The 12,443-nt window shown below is 41.2% G+C and overlaps 1 pseudogene; it reads right to left on the bottom strand.

The window, feature by feature from the left end:
• Positions 1-1,145: 1,145 nt before the first annotated feature.
• LOC136876590 (U2 spliceosomal RNA) lies at positions 1,146-1,319 on the bottom strand (annotated as a pseudogene).
• Positions 1,320-12,443: the final 11,124 nt, after the last annotated feature.

The raw sequence follows: 12,443 nt of genomic DNA on the forward strand, positions 1-12,443 counted from the left end.
GCCACCCCTCAATTTTTTTATTGATTTCCCCTCATTAACGTTTGTTCTTCTAAATTAGATACTTTCTTCCTGATCCAGGGCCTATTGACCATGTGGCTTTGTATCAACAGCCACAGCCAGTTACTTCATTACCCGGGTTCGATTCCCGGCCGGGTCGGGGATTTTAACCTTAATTGGTTAATTCCTACGGCACGGGGTCTGGGTGTATGTGTTGTCTTCATCATCATTTCATCCTCATTACGACGCGCAGGTTGTCTACGGGTGTCAAATAGAAAGACCTGCACCTGGCGAGCCAAACCCGTCCTGGGATATCCCGGCACTAAAAGCCATACGACATTTCATTTTACTTCATTACCCTAACGTCTGAACATTATCTTCACGTCAGCGATGCTCGCTGCTGAAGGTCTCTACAATAACATTTATAATCATAAATATCTCAATTGTATAGCTATTGTGGTAAAATGCATCAGGTATAAAATATCAGGACTGGGATTTTCGATCATTGTTATGTACATACTGTATACAGAGTGTATCAGAACTACACCGACAACAAAATCAGGGATGCTCTTCGTGTTATGATAAGAACGATGGTGCAATCGGATTGGCGTATACACTTGTTAGAGACAGAATTAACATTTTCGAAGATACTTAAAAGATACTTTAAAACATAATAATCGCAAATATACCCGTTATTATTCCTCATTCCCTGGTAGCTATGAGCTTGCATTCGGGAGATGGTGGGTTCGAATCCCACCATCGGCAGCTCTGAAATGGTTTTCCGTGGTTTCCCATTTTGCACCAAGCAAATTCTAGGGCTGTACCTTAATAAAGGCCACGGCCGCTATCCTCCCAATCCGACCCTTTCCCATTCATGCGTCGAGGAAAACCTGCGATGTGTTAGTGAGATGTTAAACCAATCGCAAAAAATGAATCCTCATTCGTTAAAAACGCCTGAAACGTGTAGCTCAGAAATTATATTTTATTGTTTACAGTTTTTCGATACAGCTGATATTAACAAAGCAATTTGACATTACCTGCTTTGACCTCCTGAGTACTGATGTGTCACACTATACTAATTAAATAACACACAGGCTAGTGCACTAAATAAACAAGTACCAGAATATTCAACTTTTTGCTTTTTTGTTTTAGGGTGGGCCAATACCGACTGTACTGCAATGCCGGGCCAACCCGTGTCAGATGTGGAGCAAGCTCCTAGCATTCCGTCGATTTCCAAAAATAAGTTTAATATTCTGGTTGTGCGATGCACGACGTATCAGATATTAAGCTTGTAAGAACAGATATTGAAATCACCGAGTGAGTTGGTCGTGTGGCTAGGGACGCGCATCTGTGAGGTGTTGGAGGTGATTATTGTTTTAAGAGGAAGTACAACTAAGCAACCATCCCGAAAAATCGAAGGGATCCGACACTTCGAAAAATGAAGGTATGGCCAAAGGAAGACAAGGGCCACGAAGGGCGTGAAAATGAAAGACTCCCTAGGCCTTCAGTGCTCTAATACCGTCGGAGTCGGAAAAGAATAAGAGTTGACCAAGGGAGGTCGGATAGGATAGATGAAAGTGAGAAGCCTGGCACAAGTAAGCGGAAGCAATGACAGGACTCAGCTAAGGGCCCGTGGTCACCAACCCACGCTCTCAAGTTGAGAGCCCCTGGGGCCCCTTTTAGTCGCATGTAACAGGCAGGCGATACCGTGGGTATTATTCTACCGCCCCCACCCACAGGGGGAACGCAGCTGTGAACTTGGATTCGTTCGGGAGATAGTGGGTTCGAAACGCACTCTCGACAGCCCTGGTGGTTTTCCGTGGTTTCCCAATTTCACACCAGGAAAATGGCGGGTTACCCTAATTAAGACCACGGCCGATTCCTTCTGATTCCTAGCCCTTTCCTATCCCATCGTCACCATAAGACCTGTCTGTGTCGGTGAGACGTTGTTGTTGTTATTGTTGTTGTTGTTGTTGCTATTTACTTTACGTCGCACCAACACAAATACGACTTATGGCAACGACGGGACAGGCAAGTGCTAGGAGTAGGAAGGAAGCGTCCGTGGCCTTAATTAAGATACAGCCCCAGCATTTGTGTGGTGTGAAAATGGGAAACCACGGACAACCCTCTTCAGGGCTGCCGACAGTGGGGTTCGATCCCACAAGCTCCCGTATACCGGATACTGGCCGCACTTAAGCGACTGCAGCTATCGAGCTCGGTCCTACTCCTGTCGAATAACACCAAGTTGTCTGCTCAATACTTAAGGTTTCCATTCGACGGACGAATCATCAACAGCGTCATTTGCCTTCACTCCATTTGAACACTTTGGAGAAGTTTGGAATTGAATCCAGGCGTATGACACGCTATCTAGTGATTAGAAATTGTATACCACCACCTCTTCTACTCTGCCGGCCAACACATTCTGTTGGTGAAAATTTCTTCCACCAACAGGTCTCAAACCGGCTAACCACAATGTCAAACCATATAGACTTTGGGTCTTAACTACTATGTCTACTAGGAGACCGCATTCCCTATTTTACGTGTATTAAGAAACATTTAAGGACTGATTTATTTTTGAGACACATATAAAGTTTATGTTTAGTGATTAGTGTATGAACTGCCATAGAAAGGAAGGTACAGTACCTTAATATGATGAAGCATGTGGACTTCGCCGCAATCCACATTCACCGCACATCGAACTCCAGGAGCTGATTCGCGACTGTTTACACGCTGGGCTGAACTGGATGGCACGGCACAGCTTCACTATCGCCTCGCCAGGAGGCGTACCTCAGAGCAAGCGCGTGTTGTGTGGTTTTAGTCCAAGTGCTGGCCACACAGTCAAGGAAAACAATAAGAGATAAATCTTATGTAAATACGTTGAATCACTGTAAACAGTGTTGGTTCCATGTTGTATATTAGACTGAATGCACAGAGAGACAATGCATGTCCAAAATTTGATTTTTTTTTCCGATCTACTTTATGTCGCACCGATACAGATAGGTCTTATGGCGACGATAGGATAGAAAAGTGCTGGGAATTGGAAGAAAGCGACCGTGGCCTCAATTAAGGTGTGACAATGGAAAACCGACAGGGCTACCGACAGTGGGATTTGAACCCACTATCTCCCGAATACAAGCCGATAGCTATGTGACCCAAACGACGCGGACACTTACTCACCAGATTTTTCTGGATGCTTCGACGATGGTTGAAATAGGCTAAAAATACCTTGTATTTTGCGTTCTCGAAGGAGATTTAAGATGAATTGCCGAAATCACTTACTGAATACTTCTAGCTGACTTGTATGAGGAATGAAGTGTGAATGAGTGCGTGAATGAGCATACTTTCATAAAATTAGAAATGTATTTCCTAGTTGTAGGTTTTTACTGCATTTCCTTCTTTTATTTTTACTATTTTTAATTTTATAATTATTATCATATTCATTTATATTGTCATGTTGTACATTCTATTATTTATTTATTTATTTATTTATTTATTTATTTATTTATTTATTTATTTATTTATTTATTTATTTATTTATTTATTTATTTATTTATTTATTTATTTTGCTAGTGGCTTTACGTCGCACCGACACAGATAGGTCCTATGGCGACGACATTCCATAATTTTTACTATCTCCATATTTGCTAATAGTACTTCTATAAACATATCTTTTAATGATTTGTTGTATTTTTAATTACATTTCTGATAAATAATTTCTTTAATGTTGTGGTTAAGCCTCTGTGGTGTAGTGGTTAGTGTGATTGGCTGTCATCCCCGAAAGTCCGAATTCGATGCCATGAAATTTGAAAAGTGGTACGAGTGCTAGAACGTGGTACACACAGCTTCGGGAGGTCAACTGAGTAGAGGGGGTTCGATTCCCATCACAGCCATCCTTAAAGTTGTTTACTGTGGTTTCGCACTTCTCCAGGCAAATGCCGGGATGGAATCTAACTTAAGGCCTCACCTGCTTCCTCCCTCTTCCTTGTCTATCCCTTCCGATCTTCCAATCCCCCCATAAGACCCCTGTTCAGTATACCAGGTGAGGCCGCCTGGGCAAGGTACTATTCCTCCTTCCCAGTTTCATCTCCCCGACCCAAAGTCTCACGCTCCAGGACACTGCCCTTGGGGCGGTAGAGGTGGGATATCTCGCTGAGTCCGAGGAAAAAACCAATCCTGGAGGGTAAACGGATTATGAAAGAAAGACAGTTGTGTTTAAGTTAAGAGATGATCTTGGATCCTAACTTCGCCACGAATAAAGACGAATTACTTACTAACTTACTTACACAGCTAAAGAACAGTCATAGAACGACAACATTAGCAATAGTTTTCTCTTGGCTCTTGTATCAGTACTTAAGAAAGGTGTGATAAATATCTGCAGCCTGTTTCACTGTACTCATAGAAGTCAGGCTCATCATCATTCGCTAAAATACAATTTTCCTTCATGCTTTCTTTACACTTCTGTGCGCCCATCTAAGAAGACAGCTGTGAAGGGCGCATAATTATCGTCAAAATACGGTAAGGTGATTTACGAATCGTCCGTCGCCTGAACAGAGCACGTGATGAACAACAGAACTACAGAGTCAGACTGAACTCGGAGGTTTAGAAGAGCACACTGCTTTAAATCCGAGTTAACTCGTATTTGGGATAGCGGGAGACATGTTGACATCAGAGTTACCTCGGGCATTGGACGGAAATTCTGAGTATCACACTTCGCAAGTCTAGAGCGGTAATACACATTCTTTAAAAAGCTTCGTTGTTATTCTTCCTGACCGTTTTCTACATTTATTGGGATCTACACTTGATGTGGGTTTGGCCAATTTTACGGCCGGTCGTTCTCCCTGACGCCAACATCATGTGGAAGGATGTAGTGGTGTAGGTAAGTGGGATGGGGTGTGGCATAAGGGGAATATATCCCTTCTATCGAGGTGCTTCTACTCCTTATTATAAATAGATTCTAAAACATAACCTATATATAAAACAAATCAGTTTGGAGCTATATATACTGTATAGAGGGCAAGGCCTCTCAGGGTGCATGCACAGTGCATTGCGCGGTACAGGGTGCAAAAGACGACTTCGCTTGGTTGACCAGAGTGCAGACCCCCACTCCTCGATTTGGAGCAATAGCACTGTCTCTCTCTTTCCCCACGCCTGTCTCGCTCTCTCCGCCCATCTCCCTCTTCTTTACTTGCTCCATAGTGCTCATAATACGAGCCGAGTTGAGCCGAGCTTAGCCGAGTCGCCCCGAGACGACGCCCTGGTTCGAGCCGAGCCGAGTGGGACCGATGCACTGTGCACAGGACCTCTTCGCCTCAGTTTGCACGCGTGAGATTTTGGGCGTTTGAGAGGCCCCGATATAGGGTGTAACTAAATATGTGGAAAAGCTCCGGGGATTCAATAGAGTACCTGACAACAAGCAGAATATGTCCTGAAAACATATGGTTTATTTCCTTTCGCTTCCGTGTTACAGGCATTGTTTGTGGTGTACATAACACAGACCACTTCACTATGCAGGTTGGTCATTTGTGTAGGGCACACAGGCCACTTGTACGTTTCGTCCCTATTCAAGTCAGTGTGCATTCGTTTTGCATTCAAAGCCACATGATGTCAGTTGCTTAGCAAAGTAAACACTTCCACACAGGTCATAAATTAGAGTGGGGTGATACGTCTTGCCAGTTGTTATTGAGTGCACGTACAGTACAAGTCGTGATACGATGGGGTACTCGAATCAGGAAATGGCAGACATGCACCTTGTATGGACGCGCTCAGTGTAACGCAAATGAAGCACGACATTTGTATGCGGAACACTTTCCTAATAGACGTTTACCGAACAAGACGTTCCAAAGAATACATGAGCGTCTTTGCGAAACAGGCTCGTTTAGCAGAAGTGTTGCTGATAATGGACGACCTAGGAGCACAAGAACACCTGACACAGAAGAACATGTTCTCCACCATATTGAGGAAAATAGCAGGAGCAGCACCACGGAATTAACGGTAAGGGTGGATGCGAGTCTTATAACAGTGTGGAGGATTCCACGAGAACAGCTCCTTTATCCATATAAGCTTCAAAGAGTCCAAGGTCTTAGTGCAGCTGACTTTCCACCCAGAGCAGCATTTTGTACCTGGTTATGACAGACGTGTGTTCAGAAGCAAAATTTCCTCTCCTCTATTCTATTTACCGATGAAGCGAAGTTTACCAGAAATGGAGTGCAGAACTTTCACAATACGCATGTCTGGGCATATGAAAATCCCAGAGAAGTTGTGCAAACCAGACATCAACAACAGTTCAGTATTAATGTTTGGGCTGTTATAATAGGTGACACATTAATTGGTCCTTTCATTTTACCGGGAACATTAACAAATGATTTAGGCCTACATGGTTTGTTGAAAGACGTTCCACTGGATTTAATTCAGCGCATGTTGTTCATGCATGATGGAACACCGCCTCATTTTGCTCTTGCTGCTAGAGCAATTTTACATTAGCAATTCCCAAACAAATGGATAGGGCGTCAGGGACCGATGCCATGGCCTGCTCGTTCTCCCGATCTCAATCCATTAGACTTATACTTATGGAGTCATTAGAAGGCCATTGTGAATGCCACACCTATTCATAACGTGGAAATGTTGCGTTAGCGAATAGAGCAAGGGTGTCAGCAGATACGACAGACGCCTGGAATATGGGAACGAGTGAGGCAATCAATGATGCGGCGCATAGACACCTGCATTACAGCTCGTAGTAGCCATTTTGAGCACCTTTTGTAGAGAACTGTAAGTAGTACATTACACTTTATCAACACAAATGACCAACCTGCATAGTGAAGTGGTCTGTGTTATGTACACCACAAACAATGCCTGTAACACGGAAACGAAAGCAAATAAACCATATGTTTACCGGACATGTTCTACTTATTGTCAGGTCCTCTATCGAATTCCCGGATCTTTTCCACATATTTAGCTACACCTGTATATAAAGGTATAAAAATTAAAATAGATGTGAATTAATGAGACACTTCTAGGCATCTCAGAAACTTACACCTTTGTACCAGAAAAGCTGATGACCTCAGGATCCCTAAATAATCTAAAATTTTCAAAATTCCCTAAGGAGGGCACCCTGGGGGCTCCAAATTTTGGACTCATCATAGGAACGCAGTCGTATATATTTATCCAAAGCGATAACCTATAGGGTTTGTGGATTTAAAAACTTTAAGAAATTCCTCATTTTAGCCCCCCCCCCCTTTTCCTCCCAAATTGAGACGGCGGCACGATCTTCCAGACGATCTAGAAAACTGAAATTTGGCGAAATTATAGCTTTTAGCCTATAATCGACGGAGAAATTCCATGATGTTCATATTTTTTACTTTTTACCCCCGAAAAAATATCGAAATTTGGAGGCAATTTTAATGACGGTGCAGACCTTCCTTTCGAGGTATCTGGTGGCTAGATGGTATCACAAAACGGATGGCACAATCTTGGTTCAATTTTAAGTGGTCTACAACTTTGGTCCTGTGCCTTTTTTGTCGTATCTCTCTTCCTTACACGTTAGATTTGGCTATGTTTCTCGATTGTACGTACATTTTGTGATTTTTACGCATATATTTCATAATTTGACACACTTATAGGAAAGATAGAGTCATCGAATTTGGCACACACATTGACACAACCGATGGCCATATGTGAGTCATGTCATGAATCTAGCTTCCACATAATTATGCGAAATATAATGTAAACTGTTAAAAGTGTACCCAAATATCACCCCGATTAAACTTTCTAACTCAATCGAACCCATAAATATGGGACATACGAGAATATGTTTTAGGACTAAACATGTAGAACTATAAAAGGGGCATCTGATGGCGTAAACCGTTTTCTGATATAATGTACCGTTTATGAGCAGTAAATCTCTAAATGAAGGACTTTACATATAAACGTGCCCATGTTATCTGTTATCTGTACATACCGTATATAAAAGCAAGTCAGTTTGGAGCGATCTATTATACTTTTTCTCGGATAACGCCAAGAGATATGTAATTTGACAAAATCTTATTCACTGCATGTACATAAATTTACGTCGATATGCGTATACAATGTAGGATACAATAGGGAAGCAGGGGTACATTTGCTAGTAAAATAATAAAATTATATATTTGCAAAACCACCCGTTTAAAATGTGTTTTATTGTTTGTATTATTACAATTCATATCCACCCCTGTGAGAGCCTCTCTGGGTCAGACGGCAGTGCGTCGGCCTCTCACCGCTGGGTTCCGTGGTTCCAATCCCGATCATTCCGAGGGAGATTCGTGCTGGACAAAGCGGAAGCGAGACAGGATTTCGTCCGGGTACTCCGGTTTTCCCTGTCATCTTTCATTCCAGCAACACTCTCCAACAAACTTCACTTCGTCTGCCAGTTATTAATCATTGCCCCAGAAAAGTGTGACAGGCTTCGGCAGTCAACACAATTCCTCTCGTCGCCGCTAGATGCAGGCTTCATTCAGTCCATTTCTGACCTGGTTTAAATTGTAAACAGGCTGTGGATATTCATTTTCCATCCCCCCACGTAAATTTTATTTAAATGGACCCCTGCACATTCAACATATTATTATTATTATTATTATTATTATTATTATTATTATTATTATTATTATTATTATTATTATTATTATTATTATTATTATTATTATTATTATTATTATTATTATTATTATTATTATTATTATTATTATGTACGAGATCCCCAAGCCGCAGAACCTCTCAGTGAACACTGCAATGGCACTATTCAAGCTTAAAGTGGCCCCGGTAGTTACGTATGGGATACAATTGATATGGCACAAATTAACTGTTTCAAACATGAAAAGAATTGAGAATATAAAGGCCAGGTACTTGAAACGGATCCTACAGATCTAAAAATTTACAGAGAATCGAATGGCATACATAATGGCAGACGAAACATTCTTTCTGGAAGACATCAAACAAACATTCGGGCTACCAGACACCGCCGCATCGACTGCCGTCCTTGAAGAAAGGAGACAGAAAGCCCAGCAGATACCTGAAGGTTTCTACGAAACGGAAGTAATGAAGAACAGTGAATGGAAGGGCCCAAACCACAAACTACGCCATGTATACACACGCTTCGGTGTCCACGGATTCCACGGGAAAATATGCCTAACCAACAGATGCCACGCCCCAAACGAAGAATTTATCTGCCGTCTCTGCGGAATGACCTGTCCTAGGTACCACCTGATGAACTGTACTGAACAAACACAACGCATCGGCACATTTGCCAAGGACTGGTAAAAAAAATACAACGAAGCGATGTACCAAAAGAAAATAATGACAAATTGTAACCTTTAACACATATGTACACATTGTGTTTAATTTCAATATATACTTTTTTTTACATTGTTATGCCCTACTCAGGAGCACGGTTGAACTTGCTTAGCTGATGTGTTGGCCTTCTTTTCCTCCCAAAATCTCTTCATCCTCTTGCTGAGCTTCTTCCTTCGTTCTTCTGTCCAAGTTATAGTAGCTCTGGTGTTGGGTTGGTCTTCAAAGTGGTGATTGTCGATTTTCATTCATTCATTTATTCATGAACATAACAGGCGTTCAGCCCCAAATACATGTTCACAATAAAATAATCCAACCTAAGCCACCACACTCCACCATATAAACAGACACAAACAGAACAAACACCACACAATAACCTACCGTCCGGCCGAGTCATCACCCCTGGTGAGAAGAAGGCCACCAACCCAATGATGACTCGACCGGCCCTTCCCGTGGAGACCTCCTGAAGGCCCCAAGATCCAACCAGATTACAATGTTTTCCCTCTCACCATTAAGCCACCACGTTCACAACAATAGAATAATCAAATCTTAATAATAATAATAATAATAATAATAATAATAATAATAATAATAATAATAATAATAATAATGGACAACTCCTAAAACAAAAAAGGGTAAGGAAAGAAATTGCCATATCCCCTGGGCATGCTATGAGGTTCGTTGGATACTCCGGAAACGTACAACCCCCAAAATAGAGTCACCACAGCAGTCATCCTCAGAACCTCGTGCTATGCCCCTCATTCCGTTGAATTAAAACCCCAGAATCAAGAGAGAAATAATGATAAAGATAATAATAATAATAATAATAATAATAATAATAATAATAACAATAATAATAATATATATATATATATATATATATATATATATATATATATATATATATATATATATATATGATAGCATTATTCCTAGCAGTCATTAGCTGTAGCAGTCACTTACTCAATGTTCAAACATACTCATCAAGTGTCCTTATTGCGCACTGCAGTTGCGTCACATTATTGTTCCTGACCTACACCTAATCAATACTCCAAACAACAACACTCAGCATTTCAGCACTAGCACACCTAATCAATACTCCAAACAACAACACTCAGCATTTCAGCACTAGCACACCTAATCAATACTCCAAACAACAACACTCAGCATTTCAGCACTTGCATTCCAACCAACTCTAACACAAACAGAAAGACCTTGCCTTCATGCAATTCCAAATAATTACCCAACTCCACATACTTAACTAAGTACTCGACACAGTTTCCATTTCAGATACACCACCAAATCAAAATTTACAAACTCTAAAATTTGCAAAATAACACCACTTCTCACCACATTTCAACAATAGTCCTCAATAACTTCAACCATTTTATACCACCACTTCTCCAACACCTCATTTCAGCAATGTGACACCTCATAACTTTAATCATAACACATAAATACCAAGCCCTCAATAACTCTACCTATCACTTCTCCATCACAACATTTCAACCATCTTATACCACCACTTCCCCAATACCACATTTCAGCAATAGCCCTCAATAACTTATCCATCTCCGCCCTTTCCAAGACCACATTTCAGCAATATCCAAAAACATTCAGTAATAAATAATCAGATTAAATACCAAACCGCCTTCACTTACAACTTACCCATGAGTAAACCACCACTTCTCCATACTTCTCCAACACCACATTTCAACATATACCACCTCTACTTCTTCGACAATAACACTCACCTTCTATCATCCACCATCTTATATCACCACTTCTCCAACACCACATTTCAATAATATAACACCTCCTAACTTAATCACAATACATAATCATAAATACCAAGCCCTCAATAACTTCCAACATCACATTTCAGCATTATAACACAGTCCTCAATAACTTCAACCATTTTATACCACCACTTCAACAACTCATTTCAGCAATATGACACATCATAACTTAATCATAACACATAATCATAAATACCAAGCCCTCAATAACTCTACATATCACTTCTCCATCACCACATTTCAACCATCTTATACCACCACTTCTCCAATACCAGATTTCAGCAATAGCCCCCAATAACTTATCCATCTCCGCCCTTTCCAAGACCACATTTAATACCACCTCTACTTCTTCGACAATTACACTCACCTTCTGCCATCCACCATCTTATATCACCACTTCTCCAATGCCACATTTCAACAATATAACACCTCCTAACTTAATCATAACACATAATCCTAAATACTAAGCCCTCAATAACTTCCAACACCACATTTCAGCAATATAACACCAACTCCACCTCATATAACACATCATAACTTACATAACACTTCTCTATCACCACATTTCAGCCTCCACAAATAAATACCATCATAACTTCCAACTCCACAAACACCACCTCCATCTCTTAATTACTTACTCACTTCATTATTGTTTTTGCTTCTCGTTACAATACCCCCATTACTTTTCGTAGCTCCCCACATGACCGTTAAGTCTCTATTTCTCCCTCTGCTCCAACTCTGTTCGTTTCCCAGCCTTCTGCCCATACCTCTATACCAACTCAGATTGAGACACCCCCTGGTTGCCTCTGACGTCACCTTTTTACCTGCGCTTCTCTTACTTCGCTGCTTTCACTCCCCTGCCTTTCTTCTTCACTGCTTATGGTTACCTTTTCACTTGGCACCTCTCCCTGGGCTTCTTCACTGTTTATGATCACATTTTCACTTGTCACCTCTCCCTGACCCTCTTCACACTGCACACTGTTACTGATATCTCGCCTCACTTCCCCACCTTTCGTTGCACTACTCACTTTTTCTTCGTCTTCTTTTATCCTCCTGTCTAAGTCAATCAATCTATTTACAGACCAGATTCTCTTCCAATTTCTGCCTGCTACCACTAGTTCTTGCCCTTTAATAGTCCCTCTCAACCCTTGATTTATTGCACGAATCTTGTGTTTTCTGAGTATTTTCTCGTTCCTAATCGCCTCCTATCCCACGTCTCTCTTGATCCATATTTTCTCTCTCTGCACATTACTCGCATTTCTTATCACAGCATCAGCCATCAACGTAGAAAACAGTTCTAGTTTGATACGTCTGTTGCCCCTAATTTTT

The sequence above is a fragment of the Anabrus simplex genome, chromosome 6 (assembly GCF_040414725.1).
Source record: "Anabrus simplex isolate iqAnaSimp1 chromosome 6, ASM4041472v1, whole genome shotgun sequence".
In the NCBI taxonomy this organism is placed as follows: Eukaryota; Metazoa; Arthropoda; class Insecta; order Orthoptera; family Tettigoniidae; genus Anabrus; species Anabrus simplex.